Here is a 15,510-nt window from a genome sequence, read left to right as displayed (position 1 = left end):
CAGACGCTTACCTGTGACTCCCGTGTGTGACTGTGTGAGTGGAGAGCAGGACAAGAGTGACTGAAGAGGAGTGAGTGTGGACTCCCTTCCCTCTTTTCCCTGGAGCCCTGGACCCCCTCCACAACTCACTGTACATATATAGAGCACTGTGGTTCACCCCTTTGGTAAATAAACTGTCACCTCCAGGACACTGGGGCGTGCAGCTCGGATCTCAGCTGACCCTTCTCACCCTGGACACAGTCTGTTTGACCTGCTCCCCTCAGGCAGGAGGCTCCGGTCCATTCGCACCAGAACCTCTCGCCATAAGAACAGTTTCTTCCCCTCTGCTGTTGGACACATGAACAATAACCATATGACTGTTCCCAACCCTAACACATGACCCTACGCTGTGTTCAATGCATCATTCCATGTTTGGCACTGATCACCACCTGCACTCATGTATTTACCTATCTACTTAGCACTTTTAATTCTTATTCTTATTTTTATTTTCATGTCTATTTAAGCGTAATTTATGACAGTATGTTTGCACTGAAGCACCGCAGCAATCTCCTAATGTTGTAAACCTGCTCAACATTTGGCAATAAAACCCTTTCTGATTCTGATTCTGATTTGTTTGTCAGAACTCAGTCTGTGCTTGAGTTCCTCTGTTAGCCATGACATTTTGTTGGTTCTCTCTCTTCAGGTCCCTGTAAGTGTTTGATCGGCCTTTCTAAAACATATTTATTCTGCTTTGACTGTTTTGTGTGCTGAGGGACATTGTTGCATGATCCACTTTTTCTTATCACTCAAATATCCTGATACTTTCAGAAAGTTGGAGACCTCTCCTGGCTTGCCTAGTCTTTGCTCTGTACTGCAGTACTTGCACTGGTTTCACTGGACAAGTCTGCATGTGAATCTACAACTGATCTGACATTGTGGCACAAACACAGTAAACAAACACTACGAGCACCTTGTTTCATGTGCAGTGGCTTTCTTCTCATTCTGTTACTGAACACTGTATGAAAAGCCTCTCACTGCCAGCATCCTTCCAGCCCCATGACAACAAGACCAACTCACATCTTCACAACACCAAGAATTTTTCCCCTTTTCTTTGGAGAAACTGAGAAGCCAATAGGATTGTAGCTCAAACTTGCCCACAGTCCTGCTTCATCACTGCTCACTCCTACCTGTGTTGGTGCTCAGTGGACAGTCATAGCCTGCTGCTAGCATGAATGCTAAATGTACTGCTGTGGATGATCAGCAGAACAAGATGTTGTCAGTTTGACTGTTTGCTGTATTTAAAGTGTTTTTCTCAGTTCGTCTGTATTCAAAGTGCATTCGGGGCTTTAGCTGACAGTTCTTTGTGCTAACAAACTAAACTCTCTTAGTTTAAGCCAACAGACTTTACCAAACACAAAGCCTGCTGCTGCCTCCATGGGTTAGCTTGTGTGACTGGTGTTTTCACCAATGAAATCTAAATCACACTAATGTGTCCTCCAAGGTGTTTGGTGGGAGCACTGAGTGAAACATAAGAGCTCTGGTAAAATAACAAACAGGGCTGTGAGAGCAACTAAAGTGATAAAAATACTGTTTAAAGATAAAAAACACTTTGATGTTCTCTCGTCACCTAACAAAGTCCAAACCCTGTGAACTATTTTAGCTTTAATAATTGTGGATTCAGGTATCCTGAACCCATCTTTGGACATTTGTAATTAAATATTATAAAACTCCATCAAAGACTCCTGATGTGGCTGTTTGGAGAAGGAAAAGAGGGACAAAGTGGAGCGTCGAGCTGAGGCTTCATTCACTGCAAACCTACAGTTATGTTTCCTTATTTCTGCTGTTTGCATGTTCACAGCTGAAATAAAGCTGTTAGGTGTGGCTGTGTGCAGGTAGGAATAGGACCCAAGGTGCAGACTCCAGAGACAAACGTGAACTCAAAAAGGCTTTAATTAGGTACTCAAATATATAACATAACTGAAAAAACTCAAAACAAACTTAAACTGGAGGAATGACAGAACACACAGCTAGGAAAACAGTAGATCACGACACGGACACAGAGAAACACTGGGCTTAAATACACAGAGGGAGCAATCAGGGAATGGGTAACAGGAGGGAAACACAGCTGGGGCAAATCAGGCCTAACGAGACAAGAGGAAGCAAAACCAGACACATTAACATCAGACATGGACTTTCAAAGTAAAATACGAAACATAACACAGACTCACAGGCAGGCACTATAACAAAGGGAACAGAGACGTGGGAACAGGGCAGACACAAACACTGACTGAACACGGGGATATAGGAACTTAAGATACACATAGACGCGAACTAGACAAGGGGATGCAGGTGATAGGGGAGACAGAGCAACTAAAGAAGACAGAGACATAAGCCATAAGACAGAACTCAAAGAAAAAAACTAGAAAGTATAAATAATATAATAAACTCAAAAACCCTGGGTCAACGACCCAGGCATCCTAACAAAAGCTGCCTCTTTGAATTCATCCTGTTGTGTTTGGGTCCAATCCTGCTTGCCACACTGCGCTACAGGACAAAGTCTAATATTTTTATCTTTTTAATGAATCTTTGGTCATATTTATCCAGGAAAACACAAACATGTAAAGGAGACATCACAGTTCTCTGACCTCGTTGGTCCAGGTTCAGCACTGAAGTTTGGAGGTTGATGTTTGGACCAGTCACTCCTCACCGACGGACAGCTGGATCCTGCAAACTGTGACCTCTGACCTCTGCAGACACAAACATGTAAAGGAGTCATCACAGGTCTCTGACCTTGTTGGTACAGGTTCACCACTGAACTCTGGAGGTTGACCTTTGGACCCATCACTCCTTATAGACAGACAGCTGGATCCTGCAGACTGTGACCTCTGACCTCTGCAGACACAAACATGTTTCATTCAATGATCAATTCTCTGATAAAGTGATTGAAGCAGCTGTGATCACACAGACTGCAGATAATGCAGCTGTTTCCTGTCAGTAACAGTCCTCTTAGATTAGAGTTCAGCTTTTTACAGGAAAACAAATGTCCCTGAATGCAACAGTGAGACACAGTCTGCCTGTGTGGCTGTGATAGCTGCCGTTAGGAGCGCTCATGTGTTTGCAGTTAGACGAGGAGATGTTACCATCATGGACACGTTAACAAATCCTGCAGCATCACGTGGCACAAACACTTTGTGTTCCTGTCATCTGCAAGCAACAGGAAGTTCATTAGTAAAGGCGGGATGGAGACGTGACTGTGATGGTTCTCCTTCATCCAGCTGTTACACACATCTGGGCTCACACAACGAGCCTTTGTCTAATACAGCAGCTGCTCTCTGAACACTTTTCTGAAGAGGAGCTGCACAAACCTTTGTTTGCTTTCTAGAGCAGCGTATCAAAGTCAAACTACCCACTGCCAGCAGCTGTTTCTATCATAGTTTAGGATCCAGATGTGTGAGGTCTGAATTTACACCTCTGATTAAAATACATAGTTAAAAACAGCCAATTGAGTCCAAATGTGTCTTAAACCAGATAAACTGACAGTTACAGCTGAGCCTGTGTGTCCTTGGAGACACTGCTCTGCTACAGAGATGCATTTTAGAAACCAGGAAACATCAAAATCATTTAAATCAGAGAGTTCTTGTTCCTAACAGCTCACCTCTCTGCAGCAGACACTGGCTGGGATTTAAAACCAATGCCTCGATGATTTGACCGGTCACTCTGTAAAGACACAGAGCTGGATGGTTTCTGATTGACGCTAAACATAAGTGAACATGAAACGTGTCACATCCAATGTGTCCAATACATTAGATAAAAAGTATAAACTATGTAAATAGTTTATTATTTAAATCGTTAAATAGTAAAAAGCTGATTAAAATTTCAAACATTTTAATACTGACATGAACTTACTTTTCGTCAGATGACTTTTTTCGCCCTAAATTATGAAAGAAATGCTTCACCCGTTTGCTCTTAGACCACACAGAGCTGGGTGGAGGTCCAGGTTGGTCCCTGTGAATAATGATGGAGCAGTGATGTGAGTGCTGAGCTGTGACATGGAGAAGAGTCATGGACAGTTAGAGATGGTCATCTCACCTCTGAGCTTTGGTCTGGCTCTCATGTTCCCCACACAGAGTGCTTTTAGAGGGAGGGGCTCCCTCCTCTCTGTCCTCACACTGATCCATGCGGCTCAATTCACATCAGCTCACACACACTTTCTACCTTCACCTGCAGAGGAAACACAAATCATTCATGTGCACATCAACTGAGAGCTGCAGAGGTCGTGTCTGATGTGTTGGACTAACATCCATCTGAGACGCAGCTTTCATCAGTTCACTACAAAAAGTGTCACATTGCCGAGTTCAGCCTCCAAATCCTCCATTACTGTAGTCCTACAAAGCAGCAGGTCAAACATGGCTGCAGAGAGCAGCTTTATGTCAGTAACCATGTCCAGGACCGAGCTGACTGCTTACAGAGTTCATACTCTAACTGCTAGCTGCTCTGCTAGCTAAGCTAACTCAGTAACAGTGACTCTGACAGCAGTTACTGTGGAACAGCGGCCGAGCTCAGGACACATTCAGTGTGTTTAGTCTGAGTCCTGGACTCTGATTCAATGGATTCAATCCAGCTCAGAGTTTCATGTGTTCATCAGAATAAAATACATAAAATACAAAATACTAATATAACAGAAGTAATGCTCTGAATGCAGGACTGTAATGGAGGATAAATAAGGTTTTTACAGCCTGAAAGAAACATTCAGTTCATGTATTTGTAGACAGTGAAGCAGTTTTTAATACTGCAGCTGTTTCCTTCACCTGTGTGTGTGTGAGCCACACCTTCATGTGCTGCTTTAGAAATATGTGGTCTGACTGCTCAGACTGAGTCTAGGAGGAAAGTTCACACGCTGGAGAAAGTTTTGTTCCTGACTTTGTCAGAGTTCGGGTCCAAAGACGAAGAAGACGGAGCTCACAGTCTGTAGATGGTCCTCAGTGTGTGTGCGAAGCCAAGAAAGCACACAGGAGTGTGTTTATGTCAGCAAATCAGTGTGTGTGAAGAGTCTGAGGGAGTGTGTGAATGAGACTCAACACTGAAACCAACAGTCCAAGAAAAGCGTCTGGATTTCTTTAAGTTTAACTTAAAGAAATCCAGATGCTTTTCTTTTTGTCTCCATAATGTCTCCATAATGCTGCAATGTTATCTGCCCCAGAAACACTGTGCAGAAGCTCTGATGGTGACACAGAAAAGTCACAGTGGAGATACTTCTGTCCACTTTTGATTAGACTCATTATAAAAAGGAAAACAAAGTTTGAACACAGTCATGTTTCCAGTTCACTGACTTACATTTATTCCATGGACATTCACTCTAACCTGAAGCGCAGCTACAACCCAACATTGTTGAGGCCTCATCTCCTCCTTTCCTGACTGTAGAGGTTAAATATGCAACAACCAACAAATAAAAGAATTTGGTTCATTTCAAAGAAACTCACACGGTGACCAAGTAAAGTAACCGTAGTAAAGGAGACAACATCCCGTTGATGGTGGGATTATTTGAAAGATTTGCTTTAGTCACGTCACCAAATGCAGTTGAACCACCCGTGGATCCATGTTTGACCATTCTACCACTCTGAGCTCTGCTTTTTAATCACTTTATTATTATCATCATTCATTTATTCATTCTTTGGAGGGGCTATTTCCTAATGCCGCCCTAATAAGCTGATGTTCAAGGGGAAATATAACAGAAACTCTTTCAGTGTTATTCATTAATAAATTAACAGATAAACTGTGAAGAAGAAAAAACTGAGATTTAAAGGAGAGAGTGAGAAACTTGATCATCCATCCTCATAATACATGTTTATCAGTATCTGCTGTGACCATACTGCAGTAATAACTACAAGTCTACATTTCTGTGACTGTTGATCAATCACAGCAGGAATCTGAGCTCATCTCTGCACACAGACCAGCTTCAGCTCTGGGATAAACTGCTCGCTTCACGTCCTTCTCAGCTCACAGACACTCATCCTGATATTTTCCTTTAACATTTGATGGTATAATTCATCTGAGTTTACACTTTATCTGCATAAATACAGAAAAACAGACCCAAACACCATAAACCATCAGTTTCACCATGTAGAATATATTGTTGTTTCCTTGCTTTTAATTCAGAGAAAAACTCTGATTTGGATTTTCTCTGTTCTCTTTGCTGCTGATTCTCTATCTCATCTTCGCTCTCAAACATTTAAAAAGCAGCGAGTCTGCAGCTGAGGGAACACAAACTCAAACTGTCGGAACAGGTTTGATTGTATCTTGCGTTTATTAATTTGGTGATTCATCAAATGTATAACTGTCATAATCTGCTGCTGAGTCTCTTACGCTGATGAAAATGCAGAAAACACAGATCACGAACACCAGTTCAACCAATCACATTCATTCCACTTTGATCTGTGACAAACTGATGCATTCATCTCTGTTAAAGTGTTGCGTTAGACTGCTATATATCTTTGTGTTCTTTATGCTGTAGATTTTCATGTCTCTGGAATAGTTGCAGCAATAAGGATGATTTTCTGTAAAATCATATTGATATGAGCCGTGAATTATTCGTAGATGAGCGTTAGATTAGTTTGATGGGTTAACTCAGAGAGCTGAAGATATGGTGGACATGCTGACCTCGCTCCGTGGTGTACAGGGCCGTTTACCCTCATGATTAATATTCACAATAAAAAAATGAGGCGAACATCATGAAGTCTGTGTGTGTTTCATAGTGTCGAACCACCTTTGTACAGTTAAACCTAACAGTTACTACATGACGGAAACACCAACGTTATTTCTTTTATGCGTTTATCAGGTCACGCTGATTATTGAACAAAAACCCAAACATCAGCTGTTAATCGAATTTTTTTGCTCTCTCTCCTCCTTAAACATGTTTTTAATGTTAGTTATAATTCAGAATTGGCGACTGGAACACGTATGACACATACGAACATCAGGAGATAAAACCTCAGTAAATGAAGTCAGTGTACAGCGGGGGTTATGGCAGCTGTGTACCGGGACATGCGCTTTGTCGGTGGTAATAACAGCTCAATTGCTTGCGAGGCGAGCGGGTCTGTCCCACGCTTTGCCGTGAGCAGGGTTCATACGCCTTTTTCAGAGTCAAATTCAAGCACTTTTTAAGCACTTTCAAGGTCCCTTTTCAAGCTTTCCCAGCACATCAGCCCCACCGCCAAAAAAAAAAGAAGAATGCATGTTTCAATTCGCATTACCTCAGTAAGACCATGTGAAAATGAAAACAAATTATCCTACGTGAACTTAAACAGCTTTGTTCAACTTTTGCTAAGAAATAGAAAAACGCAGCACACAAAAATACAGTGGAACCCCGACTTACGAATGCCCCATTTCACGAAAAATTCAAGTTACGAAGGCACTGAATGGCAATATTTCTGCCCGTGTTATGGCAAAATGCCCGAGTAACGAAATCTGCTGGCTCCGATTGGCTGAGCCTACAACGCCCACAATGCCTTCCGAATCATGTGACAACCCCTTGGTTTCCGCACTTGCGCTTCGCTGTTCCACTTGAACGACGAATTGTTGTTCTAGTTAGCAATTAGCCTATAGCCTATCGTTCAGCATCGCCTCACTCAATACGCGCAACTCAATTACGAAAGACCCTCGGGAATGAATTCATTTTGTAAGTTGGGGTTCCACTGTACTGTACTACCTTATATACATAGTGTATAAACTCTAAATGCCCATTTCACTTAAAAATTAAGATGTGAAACTGTGAACAAAAAAAGAAAGAAATAAGTCTGCTCATCAGATATTGATGCTTCTTTCCTGTGTGACAAGAATTAGGAGACATATTTGTTTGTTTTTTAAGTTAATTCCCAATAAAACTGTTTTATTGCTAACTACATTGCTGTCTGTATTATTGCTGAAGTCCTAAAGGATCACCTTTAAAGTGTTTGTGCTAATAACATGTACAGTCAGACAGGCATGGAGAACAGCACTGACTGGGAGGCCTTGAACAGATCAAATAGTTCAATTCAACATATAAGACTTTAAGAATGCACAAGCATCTACTTAAAATCTATTGAATTTGTCATCTGTGATATTATTTTGTACAATTCCAATGTATTTTGTTCATCTCCCTTAACCCTTGTATGGTGTTCGGGTCTGTGAGACTTTGCCAGTGTGGTTCTTTATCACAACTGATCAAGATGGCAAAAGATTATCTGCTGCGAGGGCCTTCCAATTGATTTTGGAAGAGAGGGGGGCTTCGGATGATGATGTTGACAAAGAGGTTTCAGAATATTTCACATTTCTGAAAATTCAGAGTCTGACAGTGACTTTGAAGAAGAGGATGAGGTTGAGCACCATTTAGTAACAAAACGAAGACGAGTACCCCATCTGCAGCCAGCTCCAGGACCAGAACAAGCCCACCAGACAGCAAGTGAAGAAATATGGATGTCAATAACTGGTGAAATTGGATGGTCTTCTTGCCCAAGAAATGAGTCACCCTGCAGAGCTGTTACTGTGATAAGCCAGGGCCAACACGGCTGACAGTTACTCATGTGCAGGACATCAAGTCTTCATTTGAGATTTTCATCCCAGATTCCATCCAGAAAATTATTCTGGATTGCAGTAATCTAGAAGGAAGGTGTGTTTTTGGAGAGAGGTGGAAGGAGATGGACCAAATTCATCTAAGAACCCCAAAGGCCTACTTTGGGGTTCTTATCCTTGCAGGAGTTTTCAGGTCCAAAGGGGAATCCACAGAATCCCTGTGGGATGCAGAAACTGGCAAGAACCTTTCCATGCATCAATGTCTCTGGAAAACTTCCACAAAATTTCCAGGATTATCTGTTTTGATAACCGAGACGACAGACTAGCTTGACGACAGAGAGACAAACTAGCTGCCATCAGGACAGTGTGGGATAAGTGTGTGCACCCCCTCCCCCTGTTTTACAACCCTGGGCCTAATGTCACCATTGATGAGCAGCTGATGCCATTTAGTTGTGAAACATATTGCTTCACGTGTAAATGTGTTGTGTCTTTCCACTCACTCCACTTGATTATAACTGATTTATTTTTGTATAACATTTTATAAAAAAATCCCCCAAAAAAACGAGAAGCACATTATTCATAAATGTGATCTAACAAAGGTAAAGGGAAAAAATTAACCATGTTTACTATTCATATGGCTTGTAATTGGGATGAAGTAAACATCTGTTGAGTAATTTAACATAAAATTGTTTGATAGTGTTAATTTGGAAAGCCAAAACTCTAGCGGGTCCACCAGACCCATGAACACTGGCTGAGTAACAAAAATATGAACACCACACAAGGGTTAAATAAACAGGCAGCCTTAAAGTATGAAATATTCATATACAAACACATATAAATGTGTGAACTCTCTCAGTGGCTGATTGTGCCCCACAGGCCTCAGTGTGAGCTTGAAAAGACATTTATAATGTTTAAGTAGTTTAATGTGCAGGTGCTGACGATAAACACATTTTGAATGAAAGCCGGGGAACTTTGGTAGCACAGAAACAAGTGGGTATTCTTTGTGACCATATGGATCACTCATATTACCGTTATTTCAAATACTCCAGAAAGCTGGTGTCCAGGGTGTAATTGGCCGTTTTTGACTACTTTTGATTTGGCCTCTGTATTTCACATTTAAAAAACTGTTTCTCTTGCCAATCTGTTATTTTCTCATTTTGACAAACTGTATCAGCACAATTTATCTAAATTCAGACAAAATTTAAAATACGAGTAGAAAGTGATATTTTTGACTGTAAAAACCACAAGCATGTTTAACAAATCATTTTCATAACTTGAAATGCAAACAGAAATTGTACATTTTTAAAATACACAAAAGTTTTGCAGACAACAAAGTTATATTTACCTAAAAATGCAGCCAAGGCTCAGACGCTTTTTATGTAACCATTTCAAACTATTTACAGAACAATCAGGCGCAAGGCAGCCCAGGCGGGGAAATTTTGCTTTTACATTTTGCGACGCATTTTATTTCTCTATCTGATAAGAAAACTATTCAATCAGATAGTTGTTTGTGGTGAGCAATAATAAACAATGGATAATCCGTATACAAACAAATTCAAGCTTTTCTCCTCAACGGAGAGCCTCCCCCGATTGAACAACAACGCGTCAACAACATGCTGTGACTCTTCTTCCCTCTAAAGTCCTGGTGTTAACACTCACCCTGCATCAGCTTCACCTATTTTTAAATTGTTTTTACTTTTCAAACCGACGGATCATTTGAAGCCAACCATCCAAAAACTGCTTCAGCTGTGTTTGATGTTTATGCTACAGCCTGTTTACCAATACAATCAATTACAGATATCAGAGCAACAGAAACCTCGGTGATCAGGACGCTGGGACTGAGAACAGGAAGTGGCTCAAACGTCACAGTTTCATAACGTCACCCTGAACTCCACCCACGGAGTTTCTGTCGCCATTGTAGTTTTTAAAGTCCCGTGATAAAGGCGGGTCTTTCTGTGAATCCGCACGCTCATTGTCTAATAGCTCGAGATTGACACATCGTTATCCAATGAGCGTGCGGGAACTTCCGACATAAAGTTGTTTCCTTTGAAAAACCAAAGTCTGATTATTTTTGCCTCCACTGACGGAGCCTGTTGTTCCCGCCACAGAGACACAGTAATGTCAGAGCGGTGTTAACACTCACCCTGCCTCAGCACAGCTCTCACTCTCCTCCTGCTCTCTCACACTAAACGGAGGCTCAGCTAAACTCACTTCCTCTCTACTTACAGGAAACCAGCGCTCAGAGGAGCCGACCGGCCTCACATTTCACCCACAGACATGAACAGCGTGGAATTATTTTATGTCATAAGAAGAAACAAATTCATGTTAACACTCACCTGCAAAGGCGTAGATTTGGTTTTGGCATTGGTGGGGACGGATGATTCAACCACCGAACCCTGCCCTGTTTCTTTTGTTCCCCTTTTTGTCTTTGCTTCTTGATAAAAAAGGAGAAGTATACCTGCCTACATGTGCTATTCTACCTGCTTTTAAACCATTTAAAATTACAATTCATAGTTTTATATGTGAAATTTGCAAAGAAGAGTGAGCAAATATTTCCACATCAAGATGTGCCATGCTAATAGGTTCCTACCCAAAAAGACTGATTAGACTGATAAAAGGCAAAGGTGCTGCAACAAAGTATTAGTTTAAGGGTGTGCATATTTGTGCAACCGGGTTATTTTAAGTTTTTTATTTTCACCTGTGATCTTGTGTCACCATTACTCTCTGAGCTTTGTGTTGGTTCTTCTGTCACCTGACAAATAGGACATAAGTGACAATAAGAATAAAATGTGGAGCTGCTTCAGTGTTTCTGTCACTTTGTGCAGATCTTGACTCGTCAGTAATGTTCGTAGGGTGAGTGCATTTTTAAAACAATTTGTGCAAACTGCACTGCAAGGTTTTTATTTTTATTTATTTGCAAAATCATGACTACCTCGTTATATTTTGTCTCAAAAATAAACCCTATGAATATGTCAGTGCCATTAGGATGAAATTATTGTGTCACCAACATTTTAACGTCAGACATATAATTCTAACAGCCTCTGTAAACTAATATCCTGGCTCGCTCGACGCTGCCGTTTTCTCTGACAGCTTCAATCAAAATTAGAAATGCTGCTCAGAGACTGAGAGAACTAATAGTGCTGCCTGTTGTGCAGTTAGTTTCCAAAACACGTTATTCATGGTTACATACAATTTTAGACTGATGTGGGCCAAAGCCTAGCATAGCCTGTAATGTTATTGTGACAGACACATTTTATGAGTGAGCTTGACTTTAAGTAACTTACAGGTTTCTTTGAAAAACACTTTCTCATATCCAGGTACTTCCTTTTTGCTGCCACCCACCTCTCCTCCTTGCAGGCCCTAGCAGCGCAGGCTTGCCGCTGCTAAAACTAAACAGTAGTGGTGTGCGGATCGATACTGAAATATCGATGCTTCTGATACCAGCAATTTATGTTCTAGAATCGATTCTCATATTATAATATCGATATTTTAGTACTCTGGGGTAAATTTGTAGTTTTTCCATTAAAATGAACGCAGTGGAAAGAAACTATATCATTCGGATCGTCTAATTTGGAAGGAACTACCTCCTCTTACGCCTTTCATAGTCATATGCGAAATACGGCTGTATAAATGTGTCGCAGCCCATGGCGTGCACAGTCACAACAATGGCTGAGCGCAAACAGAGTCCTGTGTGGACGCGTTTTACCTCCACAAACAGCCCAGACGCGGTTTGTGATATATGTGGCAAGACAGTGAGGTGTTGTGGCAACAGCACTGACCTCGTCAAACACCTCGGAGTAAATCACATCACAGAATATGATGAGCTTATGTTGAGGTGAACTGAAGAGGAGGAGAGGGACAGGTGCTGCTAGAGCGAGACAGACGTCTCTCGCAGAGTCCTTTAGTGCTGCAGGCAGGCAACATGCTCAAATAGCACAACGTCAGTTTTTTTTATTTCTATATGATTATTCTGCATTATTAAGCAATAAAAACAAGTTGTCTGATGTCCTCTAATCATTATGAAGCAATATGGTTATGTTATTATTACAATTACATAATACAATTATATATTGTATTATGTAATGCAATGAAACATTAAGTTTTTGAACAGAGTATCCGTATCGGATCAGTATCACCGATACCACCCTGAATTTTACTTGGTATCAGATCGGAAAGGAAATCAGTGGTATCGCACATCACTACTAAACAGAGCTCCCTGAAAGGCACAGCCAATCACATTGGCCATATTTGTCACATGACGTAGGAGAGAACGTAATTTAACTCTTTCTGCACCGCTGGGTGAATGAGACGTTGACAGATTGTTTTTTTCTTTCTTTCTATCGGGTTTGTTTTTCTTTTCTCGAAGAGATCAAATTATTGGTGGGGACACGTCCCTCCCGTCCATGCAAAATCTACGCCTTTGCTCACCTGCCTCAGCTCCACCTTCCTCCTCCTTCTCCTCTCAACGAGGCTCAATACTTTCACTTTCACTACTCCTCCCTAAACACAGAGGATGCTGGGACTTGTAGTTTTTTCCTTCCGGTGCGGTCTTCCTCTTTGTTTTTTTGTGTTTGTGTTCAAGTTATTTCGATCATGTAAACATGGGGTTGCCAACTCCCTGAGAAATAAATAATGGACACCTCGTGGCCAGGGCCGGGCAACCCAGTTGTCTTCACCCTTCCCAGTGTGGTGAATTTAAAAGTAAATCTTTCTTTAAAAGAACTCTGTCCTGCTTAATTTAAAATTATATAAATTATTAGAAAACAATAGAAAGAAAAATATTCTTGTAACAGTGCACATTTAGCGCATTTAGTACAATTGGCTTCAGCTGAGGTATTATTTCAGCTTTTGCTCCTGTTTGTAAACCCGCTTGTTCCCATGATTACGCATCATAACTCATCATCATTATTCATCTATGTATTACTTTTATGTATTAGTGATCTATTTGTTGTAATCATCTATCCTTGCAGTTGTTTATTACACAAAATAAATTATATTATCACACTTCTGGCCACATAGCGCTGATATTCACTGCACATGCCCATATTAACCTTAACCAGAGGGTTTAAAAAACAAACCAGTGTTTACATACCATATCTGCTTCTGCCGTGGCCTGGTGGACAAGAAATTGGTTAAGGGTTCCCCGAGCTTTCACGCCCCTCATGTTCTTCATGTGCCCACCATTAGAAGCATGCCTATGGAAAAAGTGCGCCGGCACACAGTGCAGTGCGCTTTAAAGGTGTTATGGTGACCTTTTCCAGCCAGGTGTTTCCCTTTTCCCATTCCTCCCTGTACTTTTGCAGCGTTTTTTTTATTTCTCTGAGGGAAACAAACATTTTAAACAAGATATTAAAGCCATAAAGCCTTTGAATGAAAACAAACGCTGTTGTGACAGTGATGTACTGTCTTGTTGGTATATGTATGATTTCTATACATTTTACATCAGATAAAAACTTTGGTTGTAAGATTCAGATAATTATTTGTTAAAAGAGAGACATTTTAAATGAGAATAAGAAAGAAAAGTATTTCTTTGTGCCCCCCTCTACCTGCTAATGCCCTACCTGCTCCCCTGGCAACACTTTGTTAGACCCGCCCCTGCACAGTTACCAGCTGTGAGCTACTTAGAAAAGGATCCTGGCGTAATTTGTCTCTCAGAAACAGTTCATAACTTCCCTTCAACTCATTCATGTCACCTGAAAGGTAAACCTGTTTCTCCATCACCTGTTCAGCTCTGATGATTCAGTAAGGACATCTCCTGGTTTCATCTTCATGTTTCCCTCTCACCACATATCCAAACTGATATTATGACCAGCAGCTTTTACAGCTGTGGCTCAGCATGAACGTTTTGTTTTGGGTTTTTTCTGCCCATGCCTGTGATGCCGCCCCCACCACGCTTTAATCATGGACTGTATTTTAGGTGTTGCATTTCTTCTTGTTAATTGCGTAGAATGATGCACAGAGTGAACCTCAGCCAAGACCAGTGCGCTGGAAAAAACGTGACAGACAGGGAGATTTTATTCCTCAAAGACCATCATCCAGTCGAAGTACTAGTTGCCATGTGGTCAGTGTTCACACAACCATTGATTTTATCTCACAACTTGTTTTCACCAAAGAACTCTTCGATCTCTTTTCCCCCCCAGTGTCCGCAGATCAGCATCAGTGTCCACGTGAAGAACCTAGTTATGTTGCCATTGTCAACCCAACAAAAGGTATTTTACCTTCCTTTATATGTTGTGATTCCTTTTTTAAAGTTTGCTTTCATATTTGTTTTTATAGTTGAGTTATGCAGGGCTTTTGTGCAGTCCTAAGAAACATACTGCCCAGAGTGTTTTTCACTTTGTGGAAGAGTTTCTTTATTTTTTTTCTGTTAGTGTGTGGAACTGAGGTGCTTCGTCAGGAGCTCCTTCAGTTGTTGGAGGATGGAGAAGAGGACGCAGCCATGACTTGTGAGACGTCGTCTGAGGCAGCTGCTACTCACTGGGAGATCAGAAACATGGTGTCCTTGCAAAAGTGGAAAGAGGCCAGGCCTCGTCTTATAGACAATATGTTAGCTACTCTGGATCCACAGTCACACCGTGTGTGTCAGTGTGGCAAACAAGTAGTTGTGAGGTGTCTGGACTGCCTGTCTCTTCCATTCCTTTGTGCTGAATTGTGATATTGCAGTTCACACACGCTTTGTCCTGCACAGCAGAGAGGCAGTAACAGGAGGGTTTTTGCAGCCTTCATCAGAGTTTCACAGGCCAATAGGTACGGTTTTTAAGTCCTATGCATTTCTTGCTATGTACTATGAGTGTGTGCTGTTATTGTATATTTATTGTGTATCATTTAATTTCCAATTCTTTTTGTATATATTGTGTGTTTTAATGTTAGTTCGGCTGTTGCCTGTGCAAAGGCCAGACTGTGTGTGACTGCCCAGCAGGTAACGTTGAGGTTTCACCCGGTGCAATTGTGGCTCTTGTAACCATAAATGGTAAGTTGCTCGTT

At 41.3% G+C, this 15,510-nt stretch overlaps 1 protein-coding gene across 1 annotated transcript in view; it reads right to left on the bottom strand.

Annotated features, from left to right (window-relative positions):
- LOC145425144 (NACHT, LRR and PYD domains-containing protein 12-like) overlaps positions 1-15,510 on the bottom strand; it is a 596,587-nt gene that overhangs the window by 192,441 nt on the left and 388,636 nt on the right. The window lies entirely within an intron of this gene.

Source organism: Astatotilapia calliptera, chromosome 3 (genome assembly GCF_964374335.1).
Source record: "Astatotilapia calliptera chromosome 3, fAstCal68.1, whole genome shotgun sequence".
Taxonomy (NCBI): Eukaryota; Metazoa; Chordata; class Actinopteri; order Cichliformes; family Cichlidae; genus Astatotilapia; species Astatotilapia calliptera.
The sequence above is the reverse complement of the archived record's forward strand: the minus strand, read 5'-3'. Positions and strand labels throughout refer to the sequence as shown.